At 36.8% G+C, this 18332-nt stretch overlaps 1 pseudogene; it reads right to left on the reverse strand.

Moving 5' to 3' along the window:
- Window positions 1-3020: 3020 nt before the first annotated feature.
- LOC149189768 (uncharacterized) lies at window positions 3021-18077 on the reverse strand (annotated as a pseudogene).
- Between the last annotated feature and the right edge of the window lie 255 nt (window positions 18078-18332).

The raw sequence follows: 18332 nt of genomic DNA on the forward strand, positions 1-18332 counted from the left end.
TAAAATAACTACCGTTTCACAAAGAAAACTTTATACTAAAGAATATTGCATCATTAATGCATAATGAATCTGGATAATATTGCATAAATCCCTTGCAACTAAACTAGAATTTTGGAGAAATAAAAGGATTTCTATTTCAACATCTTTTCTCAAAATTTAATTAGCAACACAAGTTGCTTGAACTACAGAATTCCCAGTGTTCTTTTTTTTTTAATAACTACCACTTCACTGAGAAAACTATATAAAGAAGAATATTGCATCATCGATGCATAAAGAATCTGATTAATATTGCATAGATCCCTTGCAACTAAACTCACATTTTGGAGAAATAAATAGATTTCTAATTGGATGTCTTTTCGCAAAATCTAATTAGCAAATAACTTGAACAATCTCTAAAAATTTTGGTTGATACCTTTTGAACAGAACACACATATTTGATGAATTTACTCTCAAATTTTTGACTGGTTCGTTTTCAGCAAAACACTTGTATACATATAACTTCATCTATGAGAAGACTATAGTACACATTTATTTTCTAAATCGAAATTTTTAAGTGCAAATATACTTTTGTTGCAAAACTTGAGAATTTATAAATTTGATACATGAATTTGCTTCAGTACTTCTTATATTCATCTATTTCTGAAACTCATTTATTTTTCCACAAACACAAAATTACACACCGGCTTACACCATCACAAGAACTAAATTGTTGTGTTCATGTAAATTACGGCAAGATCTGTATTTGCAAGTACTAATCAAAGGATAATTCATAGAAACTAGAAGGGCTAGATTTTTGGGCAATAATATTAATTCACCCCTAATCAAACTGAACTATTCTCCTAGCATCCATGAAAAGTTTGTATACATTGAAATTGTTGTCTCTTATTGCAATAAATATTCACTAATGGATTTTCACTTGTTTACTGATATTTCTAATGCATAGAGTGCAACTAGATCATTATTTCTAATGCATAGAGTGCAACTAGATCATAATTGAGTGATATTTTAACAAAATAATTTTATAATGATTTACCGCTAATGCAAACAAAGAATCTTGTGATGAAAATGAGGAATTCTTGTCATGTCCTATCATTCGGTGATGCATATGAAGAGTACCTTGGTTTATTGTACTGATGCAGGGTACAGTGGCTATTGATCGACTGTGATCACTGCAACTAAAGAAACTCTGGTATGCTACTTGATATCATGTAGAGAATATTTTGCAGAGAAGGCATACCCTTAGCGATCATCCAAAAAAAACTACACCTATCCAATGTTAATGAGAAGCCTTTCCTTGATGTTCGAGCCATGTTGCAGGTGGCAGTGGAAGCTGATAGGTGGCAATTGAAGTTGATAAGTGGTAGTAGAAGACAATGAAATTCAAAACTTTGGATAAAAGCTCGATTCACTGAAGAAAAAAGAAAAATATAATATGCCAAACTCCATAAAGAAACAAAGTCAAACTTGCCAAACTTGAACTTTGGTAAAAAACCATGCAATATGACAGTCCTTGATGAGTTGTTGTTAACCTTGATTAAGATGGAAAAAAGGAATTGCATTGGCTTATGGAACTCTACACCCAGGTGTTGTGAGCCATAATGTGTGTAATGTGTAATGACATCTATCTTTGACTTTTCCTTACCTTCTATCATCACAATCCTTACCTATTGCAGTGAAACGGTGTGCTCGACAGACTTAGTACCATTAGAATGGTACTAATAAAGCATGTATGACACTGATAGTTAAAACAATCATTGAACAAATTTATCCTTCAATCTCATGTATACCAATCCTTTCCAACAACATTTGAAGTTTCAAATGATGCACGTGAAAATATTTTCACGCAGTGCAACCTCCAGCTAAAGCAAAATGATCAAATAAGTAACAACAAGATAGACGTTGAGAAATATCAATGGGAAAAATGATAGATTGCTTACCATATTTTGGTGAGTATAATCAACTTAATATATTGAAAGGATTTGCCTGGCATATTTCCATAAATATAATTTGTTCCACTTTCAAGAACTACTTGCCCATTTTCAATATTGAGTTTAAATCATAAAAAAAATCTAATGACACAAAACATTGTGTGATCCACCTGTTTGTTTCTGTAGTTTAAAGAGTTACGATGGCTATGAAAGAAACATCTATTACATGAAAATCATCATTGATGCATCCCAATTAAACACATCGAGACTCTCTCAGTAGTTGGAATAAGTATTTCCAAAAAAGTAAACAAAAAAAATACTCAATAACCATCCAGGGTTCCCTTCATAACATCTATTACACAAAACTTTTCATAATTCTTGGTATTAATACTCATGAAACTAGATATAGAATTGATAAACTGATAAATACAACAATATATTTTTCCACTGACATATATCTTTCTATCAAGATTTTAAATCTGTAAATTCAGGATTCCAGACCAGTATAGTTAGCTACCAATCTGACTTGTTGTATGAAAATTGTGTGTCATTTTAGGGAATATATCTTGTTCTGTAATTATGGTGTCAACCTTTTACAACAACAAACCCTTATTCTTCTCAAATCAATGTTCTTGAAGCCTGTCACACTATGATCTCTTGAATCGTACTCGTTGTAGTTTGATTACTTGACAAGACAAAAGTGGGTTTTCTCTAGTGGCTCCACGGTTATTTTTCCTCATGGATATCGCTAGTTAGACACCCACATAGTCGGAAAATGGCCCTACCATGCTATAAGGTATGCCCATTCATTAAAATATATGCCTTCAATTCAACACGTGGAACTGGACCATGATCAAGGTTAGGTTTCATTTTATACATATCCAATCACAATATGCTTCCCCAATTCCTTGAAATCTTCTTTAATCAAAATTTTCCACAAAGAATGCCATTATTCTAACGAGAGAAAAAAAGCATGCTCTTACCTCCCAATTTTTCTAGCTATATGTCAGAATCTAAGAAAACCTACAATTGTGATGAGGGTTGTTCCCTAAGGTCCTAATATAAATGATCAACCCCTAGATAGTGACCATATTACTCCTGACTGCAAATGTCCAAGAGCATCTTCCTGCTATCAACAATCTTGGTGAAGAATTCATCAAGCAGGCTATTGAAAAAGTGCTCCAATTGTTGAATTTTGTCAATCAAGCTCTCTTGGCTTTCAGCATAGTTGTTGTTGCTCCATTAGGAGCCTGTGGACCTCAGATCTAGTTGGATCCAGTGCTTCTGCATCAAGTATTATGTCTTTCCAACCTCATATAAAAAAATTCAGGCCTACTATACATGGTAGTCTTAATAGAAGACCTTACCTTATCTATCTCAATATCCACTTGCTATGGCAGACAAATTGCTCTTGTAGATAAGAGAAATCTCCTTAGATTCAATCGTTGAATCTAGTGAAAAACAAATAAACTAGTAAATATTTCCCTAAGTTCATTCCTATTGAATCATAAGAAAGAATGTTGGAATATGAAATCTATACCTTTCAAACAAAATGTCTAATGAAGATCCTCGCTATGGTTTGATGTAGCTCCTCAATGCTCAGAATCCAGACCTGCAAACATAATAACAACAAAGTATCAAAGGCATATGATAGATAAATGACTCAATAAAACCCATACTAGTGATCAAGGAAACTAGTACCTAATATTATTATCAATGGAAAAATGAAAGTAAACACACAATACATCAGCTCCATTGAACAATACATTGGGAAAGAAACACTCTTTTATATTAATATTGAATAAGAAGGAGCAATAAAACCTTAGCCTTAATGTTGCAAGCCTCTTCCCAATAGTCTTCAATCCTTCCTTCAATGATAAGTTTCCAACCTCAATCTAACATCATAAGTTTACATTCCAAAATTTCCTTCCATACCCTCTAGTCTGTGTTGAATTAATAGGCCAAGAGGAGGAGATTTGAGATCCTCTTCTCAAGGGATGAGATCCATAAAAAGAAGAAAAGGGTTCCACAAAGAGAGAGAGTTTGATTCATGAACCAAAGGATGAGGCCCAAGTATGTAGGGGCTCCATGCCTTTTGGTTGAAAAATATTCCCCCAACAAGGCTTCTAGAATATGTTTTTAAGCAATCTAATCGAGGATTGTTGTTATCTTTGGGATTGATTTGCTTCCAACATTGTAGGGGATTGTTTTGGAACACTTCATCGGATAATGAGAGATCCACATTGGTGGTCATTTTCCTGATGGTGACAAAATGACGTGTAACAAATTGCCCCCTAAAGTGCAAATTCAGAAAGAAGTTTGAGGACTGAAGCGCTTTACGATGCAAAAAATCGAATTAGAGACCATGGTTGGAGACCTGAAACAAACAATCAAGGATTACAATATAATATCTTCATATAATCATCATTGAGGTAGGCATTCCCATACTTAGAGTAAAAGTATCACAAAGAATCAATATGGAAATATACAAAGATCCTTGTCAATAGTAGACACAATATGGACGCAGTGATTAAATATGGATCTATATTTACAATCAAGAATATCTAAAAACCCACGCAGCCTAGATGGATGAAACTAGATCTAGGGCTTTCTCTATCGATATATAGTACGGGTTTGACCATGCGAGTGAACGTCTCGAAATTGAACATGGTAGAAACCACATAATTACTGGTTAATGATGTGAACCGTTAACAGGTGTGAAAGAAACCACCAATAATGATAATGGTTCTCAAGGTACCCTAGTACAATCTATGAAGTGTGAAAAGATGCCTTGAAATCAAACACTCGTTGAATCTGTCAGGCCAGGGTAACTCCTCATTGAACAAGAGAAAACACTGATTGATTTATTCATTAGCTAGCACTTTATTTATACAAATACAAAACGGATCAGTTCATCTTCTAGATGACTGTCCGGCTTCACCTCATCCGTTTCGGATTAGGTGTCAACATTCCCCCCCTTAATATGAAGGGATGTTGGTGAGTCCAAGCATCATTCTGAATCTTTCAAGCTTTTCTCTTCCAAGCGCTTTGGTGAAGATGTCTGCAATTTGCTCGTTTGTGGAACAATGACGAAGATGGATTGTTTTGGCCTCAACATGATGTCGGATCAGATGATATTTAGTATTGATGTGCTTAGTACGATCATGGAACTTTGGGTTCTTGGCCAACTTTATTGCAGATGTGTTATCAATCATGAGTGGAGTTGATTGTATTTGTTTTACCTGCAAGTCTTCAAGAATTTTCCTGAGCCACACAATTTCTTTCGTTGCTTCAGCTGCTGCCACATATTCTGCTTCTGTTGTGGAATCTGCTGGTACTGATTGTTTGTGTGATCTCCAGGAGACAGCTCCTGATCCAAGACTCATAGTATATCCTGAAGTAGATACCCCTGTTTCTTTGTCTCCATCGAAGTCTGAATCAGAGTATCCAATCAAGTTGAAGTCGTCCACCTGTGTATACTTGATTCCAAGGTCTTGAGTTCCCTTCAAGTACCTTAGAACTCTTTTTGCAGCAGACCAATGTCCCTCACAAGGCTTTTGCATAAACCTGGAGAGGATTCCAACAGCAAATGAAATGTCTGGTCTGGTAGTAGTGAGGTAGATGAGACTTCCTACAAGCTGTCTATACTTTGTTGCATCCTCAAATTCTTTTCCTTCAATAGATGTGAGCTTCAAGTTTTGTTCCATTGGAGTAGAAAGGGGATTGCACTCTGTCATGCCAAATCTGTTTAACAAATCTCCAATGTATTTCTTTTGAGAAATAAATATGGACTTTGGATGTTGGGTTACTTCAATGCCAAGATAGTAATGAACATAGCCCAAATCAGTCATTTCAAAAATTTTTCCTAATTCTTTCTTTATGGATGCAATATAACTTTCATTGTTCCCTGTCATTAAAAGATCATCTACATATACCACAAGATATACAACTGTTTTGCCAACTTTCTTGACAAATAAAGTTGCATCATCAAGATCAAAATGTTTGAAGTTGAGTTTCAGAAGATGCTCAGTTAGTTTTTCATACCAGGCTCGTGGTGCTTGTTTGAGGCCATACAAGGACTTCACAAGTTTGCATACTTTGTGTTCATGTCCTTTCACAGCAAATCCCTCAGGCTGGGACATAAAAACATTCTCTTTTAGATCTCCATTCAAGAATGCAGTTTTTACATCCATTTGATGGACTTTCCAACCGTTCTGAGCAGCTAGTGCAAAGAGTGTCCGGATGGTGGCCCATTTTGCTGTGGGAGAAAAATTTTCCTCATAATCGACCCCTTCCTTTTGTGCAAAACCTTTTGCCACAAGCCTAGCTTTGTGCTTGTCAAGTGAGCCATCAGCTTTGTACTTGTTCTTGTAGACCCACTTGCAGCCAATTGGTTTGGTTCCAAATGGAGGATCAACCAGCTTCCAAGTGCCATTCTTTATGAGGGCATCATACTCCTTCTGCATCGCTTCTTTCCATTCATCATGAGAAGCAGCTTCTTTGAAGGAAGTTGGTTCAAAATCTGTAGACAAGTTCAATTCACAATCATAAGTAACATCCATATCAACAGGTGAATTAGAGTTATCTACATCACCTCCATCTTGTCGGTTTGAATTTCTGGTTCCTGTTTTTCCAATTTCATCAGGATGAACACTTTCAAGTGTCTTTGTCAGCCACTTTGGGGGACCTTTCTAAGATGGTCCAGGCTGTTCTGTTGATTGAGTTGGGACTGAATCAAGATTAAGTCTCCCAATTCTATCAATTACATCACTTAAAGCATCATCCGTTGTTGGAGTGTCATGCAGGGGAGATTGTTCTTCAGAAGAAGATTCCACATGTTGATCTAGTATAGGAATCCCCCCTTCAAGATGTGGAATCTGATTATCAAACTCTTGGAATGATTTCGGTTTTGTGAATCTATCCAAGCGATCAAGTTGCCGCTCAACAACACTGTCTGATTTGGATGATTCAAGAAAAATGACATCTCTAGATAAAACAAACTTTTTATTTACTTCATCATAAAGGCGGTATGCTTTAGATGTGTTTGAATACCCCAGGAAGATACACTTACGACTTCTAGCACCAAGTTTGTTTCTATGTACCTTTGGTATTAAAGCATAACAGGTGGAACCAAATATCCTGAGATGTTTTACCGAAGGAACATGTCCATACCACAATTCATAAGGAGTCTTGTTTCTTATAGCACTAGATGGACATCTATTCTTTATATATGCAGCACATAGAACAGCATCAGCCCAAAACATTGTCTTTACATTTTTGAAGAAAAGCATGGATCGTACCATATTCAAAATTGTTCTGTTCATTCTTTCAGCTACACCATTCTGTTGAGGATTATAAGGCACAGTTGTTTGATGTTTAATCCCATGTTGGCGAAGATAGTGTTCAAATTCATTTGATGTATATTCTTTTCCATTATCAGTGCGAATAGACCCAATATGAGATTGTGCATCATTTTCAATCCATTTATGAAAATTCTTGAATGTTTGAAAAGCATCAGATTTGTTCTTCAATAAGTAAACCCAACACATTCTGGTGTAATCATCAATAAATGTCATGATATATTTATTTCCATTTGCAGAAGAAACAGGCATTGGACCACATAAATCTGAATGAATAAGTTCAAGCTTCCTATGTGCTCTTGAATGTGAATCATGAAAAGACAGTTTGTTATGCTTTCCTAGAATGCAAGCATCACATTGTTTATGTTTTCTAGGAATTGTAGGCAAACCAGCAACACCATTTTTCTTCAACAAGCAGAGACTATCATAGTTTAAATGTCCAAATCTAGCATGCCATAATAAACTTGATGGAAGTGCACCTTCTTCATGATGAGAAATATATGAGAAATGTTGTGCATGAGCAGAGGTTCCTTGCAGTTTAAGGAGTCTTTCTTCTTCTATACCCCTCATGACAAGTGAGTGGTCAGATGCCTTTCTTACCTCAAGCTTGCCATCAAACATGTGAATGGAGTGACCTTGCTGGCGGATGTGGACCAGGGACAGCAAGTTTCTCTTCAGCTGTGGGAGATATAGAACATGATCCAGAAGAAAGTCTGGAAGACCAGGCAGTTTAAGCCTGATTGTGCCAAGCCCTGATGGCTTGATTTTTGACTGATCTGCAAAGTATACTGCTCCATCAACATTGTTAGTGAAATCTTCAAAGAAATCTCTCCTATGAGTCATATGACAGGTTGCTCCTGAATCAAGCAACCGGTCATTTTTCGAAGAAGCAAGTGAAGCATTAAACAAATCTTCATTTACTCCAATGTTACATTGTGCCTCAATATAGTGAGCGGATTCAGGTGCTTTACCTTTGTCTGAGTCATCAGTTTTACCTTTCTGCTGGTTTCTTCTTTGCTCAACCTTGTCCCATGGTAGCTTGCATGTAGAAGCATCATGTGATCCATTTCGTTTGCAGCGAATGCAATGCAGATCTGACTTTTCTGCTTGAGGATGTCTGCCCCCCCTGCCTCTGAAGTATCTTCCTCTTCCTCTTCGTCCACCTCTTCCTCTTGTAGAATCTTGAGCAGGATGCTTTTCTTTATGAGCAAGGCAAACAGTCTCTTCAGAAGATTCAGGGACTGTTTTCTTTCCAAAGGCTTTCTCTCTTTCAGCAAACTTTTTCACAAGAGTGTCAAAGGTTATATCTTTAAGATTTCCATTTGCTTGTAAAGACTCAAGATAGTTAGAGTAGGTAGGATAGAGTGCTTTGAGAAAGGCAATAAGAGAGATATCCAGCTCAACCTTAGTGGATTTAATATCATGCACTATAGACTTTATTTCAGATGCAAGAGAAAGAGGATCATTATTTTTCAGTTCAAGAGTGAAGAGTTTAATCATGAGCTGAACAACTTCAAGTGCAGAATGTGTATCATAGAGTTCTTTTAGCTTTTGTAAAGCTTCAAAGGCAGTGGAATAGGATGAAATATGACGACTTACTTCCTCATTTACAGATGTTGCGATCAATGCAAAGGCTTTGTTGTTCTTGTTTTCCCAAATGGCGAGTTCTTTGTCTGATGTGGGCTGCACAGGGTCTTTGTCTTCTTCTCCGACACACACTCCTTTCCACAGCTCATTGTAGATAAGGGTGTGTTTTACCATCCGAGACCATTCAGAATAGTTCTCCTTGCCAGTGAGAACTATTCCGACCATAGAAATGATTGAATGCATTCTGTAAAAAAAAATATCTCTGCCAAAAACTTCTGTAAACAAAATCCTTCTGAAAAAAATATCTCTGCCAAAAACTTCTGTAAAAATATCCTTATATCATAGCCTTATGCATTTTATTCTTCTTCTAACATTTCATCAGCATGTCATGAGCATTTCTTATATCACCATCACTTCCATAATATTATGTTTTTTTTTTTTTTTTAAATAAGAGGGCACTCAACATATATCACTGTTTTTGAACAAAAAGAGAGGGCGCTCAAATAAGAGAGGACAGCGTAATATATATCATTTCAATATATATCATTGATTTGAGAAAAAAAAAAGAGGGGGCGCTCAACATATGTCACTGTTTTAAAAAAGGAGAGGGCACTCAACATATATCATGTCACTGTTTTAAAAAAGGAGAGGGCGCTCAACATATATCATGTCAGGCCAGACATACCCAAAATTGGAGCAGGCTTACAACAACAAAAGCCACAAACCACGAAATCTTGCAAGTAACGGCAGCGGGCACATCATTCAAAACGCTGAAGTAGAACGAGAAGATAGGAAGGGCAGTCCCATTCCTGAAATTTCTGCCCGAATCTCTGAACGTTAGGCCTCAATTCGCGTTGTGAAATCGTGTTGACGCACCTGGTCCTGATTCCTGACCCAATCCTTAGCATTCACCGGCTTTCAATTTGACTGGTTGCTTGATGGGAAGCGTATCAAATTGCAGATTTGGAACATAGCTGGTCAAGAGCGTTTCCGCACTATTGCAACAACATACTATCGTGGTGCAATGGGCATTCTTCTGGTTTATGATGTGACTGACGAATCGTCTTTCAACAACATTAGGAACTGGACTAGAAACATTGAGCAACATGCATCGGACTATGTGAATAAAATATTGATACCAAAGCTATTGAATAATCAAAGCGAAAAGAGAGGACTGTAGATGAAGAGAAGGTAGGAATTCTGGAATTCTAATGACTGTAAGCGCCGACGACAGAAACGAAATTCCTCCGCAGAGTAAACCGGCTTGAGTTCATGACTGTTACAGTAATAAGACTCATGGTTTCAACAGGGATACATTACGTTTTCTTTGCCCTTAGTAGACAAAACAGCAGCAAGACCTGGGCGTATGGAAAAAAATGGAATTTCACACAGTCAGATGCGCAGAGAATGAAACGTTCTGGCATGGCCAGACATTGATTCTTTCTGCGCCAGGTCAGAGGTAGAGCAGCGCAGGACAGACAGGACAGAGGGCGCAGGACAGAGCAGCACAGTGCTCAGGGCAGGAGTTACAACCTATTTTGGGACCTGTGCTCTGATACCATGTCAGGCCAGGGTAACTCCTCATTGAACGAGAGAAAACACTGATTGATTTATTCATTAGCTAGCACTTTATTTATACAAATACAAAACGGATCAGTTCATCTTCTAGATGACTGTCCGGCTTCACCTCATCCGTTTCGGATTAGGTGTCAACAGAATCATCTGATCAAAGGTAAAAAATGAGAACTTGGTGTCGAAAGCGAGAAACCTTCCATTAAGGCATGCAGGCTCCAAGGTACTAAAGGAGGTTTCTAGATCAACTTCCTAGATAATGAGTTGAAGTCGATAGGAAGTGATCCATTGCGGGAAGGCCTACGACACGAAACTTGTGTCAAGTTTTGAAGAAAAAATTTGGAGTAATCCAGGATTGGCTCAGGGATGGCCGACATGATTGAAGCCTATGATTTACAAGGTAATTTTGACTAAGGTTAGATTTCCCTTGAACATATCGGCGAAATGACATTTCGACTTGGCAACATTTAACTCAAAAATAAGACCAAAATCCAATTTGAATATTTAAATGAGGTATGATCAACTGAGAGACAAAGGGACTTCCCAACCCAGGCACAAAAATGACGGAGTGTAATGTTCAAGAGTGACATACTACCTTTTACAATAAAAAAAAAACAAATGTTTCTTTCCAATTTTCCCCCACCATTACTGGAAAATAACTCTTTATTTTTATGCAAGCTTGAGGAGGATAACATATGCTTTCCATGTAAGCTCATCCTTCAGAGTATTCTTAACAAACCCTAGGAAGGAGTGGTTCGGTCTCATTATGATTGACCAATCCTACACTGTTTAGATTTTATGAGTCCAATGAAGGGGTAACTCGATGTAGTTTTCATATTTAAAGAGTTTGAAAAGACGCAAAAAGAAAACTCATGCAATTCTTTCAATGTAAAGTTTTAACGAGCCCGAAGAAAGTAAAGCTTGACGTTTTTCATATTTAGGGAGTCAGGAGGAAAAACATAAGAAAACTATGAAATGTCATTTTTCGTAGATTTAGTCTCTCAAGCTTGGAAAAGGGTAAAATAATGCACGAAAAAACTCTTTTGACCATGATTAGTCAAAGTATACCCTTTTTGTAAATAGTCTACATGATCCGTAAAAGGGGTAAAGTTATATCAAGTATACGTTTTCCGTTTACTTTAACGAGTTTGAAATAAACAAGCATACTCGACAATTTTTTCATATTTCGGGAGTCAGAAAAGAGCTTAAAGGTAACTCCATGGTTTTGATTTTTCGTAATTTTTAAGAGCCCAAAAAAGTGATAAAAATTTACTTGTATCACCGAATTTCAACTTAATTAACGAGCAGGAAAAGATGGAAAGAACTTGGCATTTTCATGTACATTTTATGAGCATGAAAAGATAGTAAAAGAAGCTCGGGATTTTCATGAGTTTAACAAGTCTTGAAAATAATAACCGAAATGGACTCAAGATGGGTTTCATTTTTATACAAGCTTGAAATATAGAAAAACTATGCTTGAGAGTGGTTTCATTTTTACACAAGCTAGAAACAAAGAGGAAAGTGTGCTTGAGATAAGTTTTCATGCCCCCAACATAACGACATAGGCAAATTCCCCCCAAACTTCGTTTTATTCGCCTGAGCAGACTATTGGTTACTAATAGGCGGATGAAATGAAGGTTCATTTACACAGATCAGGTGAAAGACTCGACTCAATTAGGGGAGGATATGTTCCTTTTTTAACGAGCTCGACATAGGAAAAGAAATTTGCTCATGGAACCTTGTTTCATTTTTTACCGAGCTTGACATAAGAAAAAGAACTATGCTCATGGGTGTTGTTTCATTTTTATAACGAGTTTGACACAGGAAAAGAACTATGCTCATAGGGACTTGTTTCATTTTTTAACGAGGTTGACACACTAAAAGAACCATCCTCATAGGGACTTGTTTCATTTTTTAACGAGGTTGACACACAAAAAGAACCATCCTCATAGGGACCTATTTCATTTTTTAACAAGGTTGACATAGTGAAAGAACCATCCTCATAGGGACATGTTTCATCTTTTAATGAGGCTGACATAGTAAAAGAACTATCCTTATAGGGACATGTTTCATTTTTTAACGAGGTTGACACAGTAAAAGAACCATCCTCATAGGGACCTGTTTTATTTTTTAACGAGGTTGGCACAGTAAAAGAACCATCCTCATAGGCACCTATTTCATTTTTTAGCGAGGTTGACACAGTTAAAGAACCATCCTCATAGGAACCCTAATCATGGCTTCCAACTAGAAGGAACACATTCCAAGGGACATACCTTGATCATGCCTTCTAAGGGGTCTTCATCAGAAGGAAGAATAGTTATCTGGAAGCAACACATGGCAAGGGAATCAATAGGGATAGAAAGATCAGGCTCCAATACCCCCATTGAAGGGATCACCATACCAATTACTGGATCTAAGTCAAAATAAGTCGAGGAAATACTGAGAGGCTTGATTTCATCGTAACTAAAAACATGGGACATGTTGCCACATAATTAACCCATGGTGGGGTAGATACCACTTACATATAAGGAAAATTTAGGAAAGTCAGATGGTTGGTAGCAAATCAATACCAATGAACGAAAGTTGTTCAATAGTCATAATGTTTCCATTGTGAGGGAAATACATCACTCGAAAGAGTGTGGACACGATAGCTTTCATGGCATAGACATAGTCTCGCCCAAGGAGCAAATTGAAATCCAAGGGGCCTTGGAATACCATAAGATTAATACAAATAGCTTTACCCTCCAATTTAATGGGAATTTTTGGAAGGATCCCTAAAGGTTCATTGATGATTCTTTTAAAAGCCAAAATATTCTATGTAACAGACACAAGTTGAGGGGAACCCAAAGCTTGACAAGTGGTTGAGGATAAAATACTAACCGGAGCACCTTCATCTACATTTTTGTGACACATTCTTACGATAAGCCTTCCCCGTGATTTGTGAAGGGGTAGAAGAAGGGAGATTAGGTTATGTCAGTCTACTCCAATCAAAGGAAATAACCTCAGTACTTGGAGGGGGTTCTGTGGAAATGGGTGAAATTCCCCCTTGTGCAGAAGAATCTAAATTAACAAGAGGAACCTGAGCGGTATTTATTTCACTCCCCAAAGGGAGAGTGGGACCGACTGAATGTGGAATCGAGTCGACCACTTCATCAACCAATGGTCCATCAACCTGAATGATATGGTTTTCACTCTCCTATGCAAGAGTGGGATTGAGTGTACTTGGAATTAGATCAATCACTTTTCCAATTGACGGTAGGTTGGGAGAAAGTTTATGGTAACCAATTGGAAATTTTTGTTGTGGAACAGTAAGGTTTTCCAACAATTTTGAGGCTTCATACATGTGAGGGCAAGGTGAGTTTGATGACCCCCTTTAAATAACCTACACGGAAACCAAACTTTACCCTTTTTCCCTAAAATATTTAAATCACTAGTTGATGGATCAACAATAATTTGATAAGAGTTGTTAGAACACACTTATAACACCTTTGGAATACTAGGACAATCAATAAGAAGGTGGTCACCCTTACAAACCTTGAAAGGGATTTTGGTCTTGCAGCGTATTTTGAACAGTTCCTCAACATTGTCCATACTCATGGTAATGGTTGGTTTTTTTTACTCTTTCTTATCTTGCTTCTTCATCTTCTTCCTTTTATTCTTCTTCATAGCCACTTGGTTACTAGCATCAAGACTTTCACTAGGCAAATAAGAAGAAAGGGAATAAGACATGGTGGGTGAAGAAGGTAAAGGGTCAACAAACGGTTGGTGTTGTTGAGATGGAGAACTTGGTTGAGGTGGAACAATTTGTATGTTTGGGACTAAAGAAGTTGAAAACAACCCCTCTAGTAAACCTATCATGAATCCGAGAAGTGACAACATAGCCATATAAAGAGGACCAACATTTCCAAAGAAAGAAAAAAAACTAGGATTCCCATTAAAAGGGGTTCCCTTATTGGTAAATTTTGGAACTGCAGCCATTAAATTCAACTTTAGTGAATTTTATTAATAATTTTAACAATATTAACAATCCAAATTCACAATCCACACCTAAAGTCTACAAAAAGTAAAACAAACAAATAACATGCGCTAATAAATCTAATTCAAACCATGCAAACAACCTTTTCACAGCAAAATCACTAGTTGGTGATGAAACCCAACATCGCAGAGATCAATGTGAAAAGTGGATAAAGATAGAGAAGGTGGAATCATTTATGTTGACAACCTGCTTAATGGCCGCGATATTGTGCAAGTAACTTCACTTATGCCATCTCGAGTGAATAATACCCTCCAAAAACTTCCAAATGAGTCTAATCAATGTCTGCTCTAGGTATAATAGGGATTCCCTCCCCTGCCGCCACCTTGGATAAAATCCCTAAGATAATGGTATTTAAGGTTACCACATACAACAACTTGACCTAGGGGTACAACTGCATATTGGACATACACGCAAGGGCGGAGTAGCAAAACTCAATCCCCTTGAAGGTTCCTCAACATGTTTAATATGAGGTTTATCCTTCAAGTGACTCCCAAGCACCTTTCGGTATCTTTTTTAATGCGTGCAAATCACGTTACCGTAACCAATGAAGCGAGGTCAATCACTTCATTGGGTCTGATATAATCTCGTGCTTAACTCCCGTGTAAGAGGAGCTTCCCATAGTCAAACTGTAATAGATGGATTTACTTCCTACCGCAAGATTCTATTGTTTGTTAGCAGCTTTGGAAAGTTAACTCACTTTCATATTCCAAATCCCTATAATCTAATCTAGTGTAGGTTTAATGAGCCCTAGAAATATCAAAAATCTAATTTATTTTATTAGCATTGTTTTTTAAGTTGTTGTTTACTCAGTAGGTTGATGGATATGAAACTGGTGGTGTTATAACCTGACTCAAAACATAATGCAATCAAATATGATAATGTAATATTTTCACTTTGATGGAGAGAGGTTTCATTCACTTTTCAACAATGCAAGAATCAATGAATTATTTTCAAAATCAAAATCAAAGAGACTGTAGAATACACGATTCTTCCCCCTCCCCCCCCCTCTGCCGGCCATGAGGGGGAATTTTATTTTTTAAATGCAACATCATTTCCTTAAATCCCAAGCTAGAAAATGCAAAATTTTAATCTCAATAAATTCTTGCATACCCAAAACCAAACAATTAATTCCTCCTTCAAAAGACACAAGTCATAATTTCAACTTAATGTAATGAATTACAAATCACTATAAGCACAATTTTGTGTTGTCTTATAAAAAGGAATAATCACTATTCACTTCAATTCAACAAAAGCAACAAATTCTAAATGAAAATCACTCACCTTGAAAAACACCACATGTTTATCAATGCTAATGATTATTTGCAATTAGGTAAACAAAGTACTTAATCTATTTTTTTGACAGAAGAAGGACACACTCAAGCTATCTCAACAATGACCAATCTTTTTTTTGATAAATCAGCAATTCACTAGATCAAACCTTCAACCCTAATTTGCAAAGATGATTAATTTAGGAAACTCAAAACATAAAATAAAAAAATGGACTTTTCATAATGTAAAACAGACCCAAGAAAACACAACAATAAAAAAAATTTGGACCTAGAAGGTAAAAACCTTAATTTTTCAAAATTTCAAATATTTGTGTAGGTAACCAGTTAGGTTCAGTGCGCAGCCACACTATTGCTAAAGGAAAAGTGCGCACCTTGCACATTTTCACTAAAGACAAAATGTGCAGATCAACCAAAAACTAAGAAAAATAAGCAATAAAGCCACAAGTGCAAAAATTTAAGTTTTCAAGGTTCTGAACACAGTCAATCAAAGTGATCAGAAAGCAATCAGAGATTACGGGAAGGCATAATGAAGAAAAAATCGTTTCGCAGTATGGTAGCCAATTTTTATGGCAAACAAATAACTCTTGCGAACAAGAGTAATCTCCCTAGATTCAATGGATGAATCTATCAACAAACAAAAAAACTAGTAAATATATCCCTGAGTTCATTCTTATTGAATCATAAGAAAGAATGTTGGAATATGAAATCCATACCCTTCAAACGAAATTCCTGATGAAGATGCTCGCTATGGTTTGATGCAGTGCCACAATGCTCAAAATCCAAACTTGCAAACATAATAACAACAAATGATCAAAGGCATATGATAGATAAATGACTCAATAAAACCCATACTAGTGATCAAGAAAACTAGTATCTAATATCATTATCAATAGAAGATGAAAGTAAACACACAATACATCAGCTCCATTGAACAATACAGTGGGAAAGACACTCTCTTTTGTATTAATATTTAATAAGAAGGAGCAATACAACCTTAGCCTTTATGTTGCAAGCCTCTTCCCAATAGTCTCCAATCCTTCCTTTAATGATAAGCTTCCAGCCTCAGTCCAACATCATAAGTTTACATTCCAAAAAGTCATTCCTTACACTCTGGTCAGTGTTGAATTATTGGGCCAAGAGGAGGAGGTTTGAAAACCTCTTCTCAAGGGATGAGATCCATAAAAAGAGGGATTAGGGTTCCACAAAGAGAGGGATTTTGATTCATGAACCAAGGGATGAGGCCCAAGTATGTAGGGGCTCAAGGCCTTTTGGTTGAGAAATATTCCCCCAACAAGGCTTCTAGAATTTCTTTTATATTTTTACCTTCGTTAAGAGATTTGCATACTTTTTAGTGGAAGACAGAGCACGAGATTATGTAGGCCACAATGGTCAAAACTGTGCTTGCGTAGATACTGACTAGAGAAATTGCGCAAATGTCTAAAAATAGGTTTTTAAGCAATGTAATCCAGGATTGTTGTTATATTTGGGATTGATTTGCTTCCAACATTGTAGGGTATTGATTTGGAGCACTTCATCAAATAGTGAGAGATCCAAATTGGTGGTCATTTTCCTAATGGTGACAAAATGACGTATAACACCACCCCACATTGCAAGTAGGAAGATGATGCAAAAATAGAAGACCTAAAACAAAAATTATGCATAGAAACTAAATTCTCATTGAAACTTTACACCAACCCCCGAAGTAGCAATGATATTATATTCTTGATCAAATACATATCCCTTTCATTGCATACATGACCCCTCTGAGGCCATTGGACCCATTCTGCTTTGAAAAAATTTCCTCAAAGTCCTTATCATCAAATTTCAAAAACAATTTCCCACATGCTTCAATCTTGGTTTCTATCAACACCTTGTTCTCTTCTTCCAAGTTGATGGCCTCCAGCACCCTGATATGCTCCTCATCACGTGCCTGCACTGTTAGCATTCAATGCCATGGAAACGTTCTCTACTACATTCTGGTATTTCTCTAGGCCTGTAATTCCACATTTCGGTACATATCACACATCCCAGAGCTTTGAGCTCTCATCCATGTATTCATCAAGCCATCTGTTTCCCATTGGAAGCTGCAATTTCTACACCAATTGGATGATTTCCCTGTGTAGGGACCTTAACAGGAAAGACTTTGTTGAATTCAATCCATCAACATGAAATTGTGGGGAGAGATTGGTTTTTCTAGATTTTCTAGGCCTTGTATCAGGGTGGTGTAGAAGCCATTCACATCCCAAAATATTGAATTCATGGATGAGGAATTCATAGCTTCACAGAAGGGCACCAATTGCAACATATTCTTCAACAACTCCCAGCTCTTGAATGATAACTCACTTCCATAAACTTGAATATGAGCCTTGACTCCTACAATAGTTTAAATTCTTCAAGTTCTCTCTTTTAAGGTGGACCGAAAAGGGCTTTAAAAAAAGTTGAATGCACTGGCCTTGGACTCTGGGATATGAAACTGTTGTGGAAATAAAAAAGGTACTTCTTACCGTTCAAGCGTTATTTTCTTTTAAGGTTCAGGGCATTGAATTTTCAAACATGAACA

The sequence above is a fragment of the Pinus tabuliformis genome, chromosome 3_1 (assembly GCF_031772625.1).
Source record: "Pinus tabuliformis cultivar Carrire ecotype Pingquan chromosome 3_1, CPIR1, whole genome shotgun sequence".
Classification (NCBI taxonomy): Eukaryota; Viridiplantae; Streptophyta; class Pinopsida; order Pinales; family Pinaceae; genus Pinus; species Pinus tabuliformis.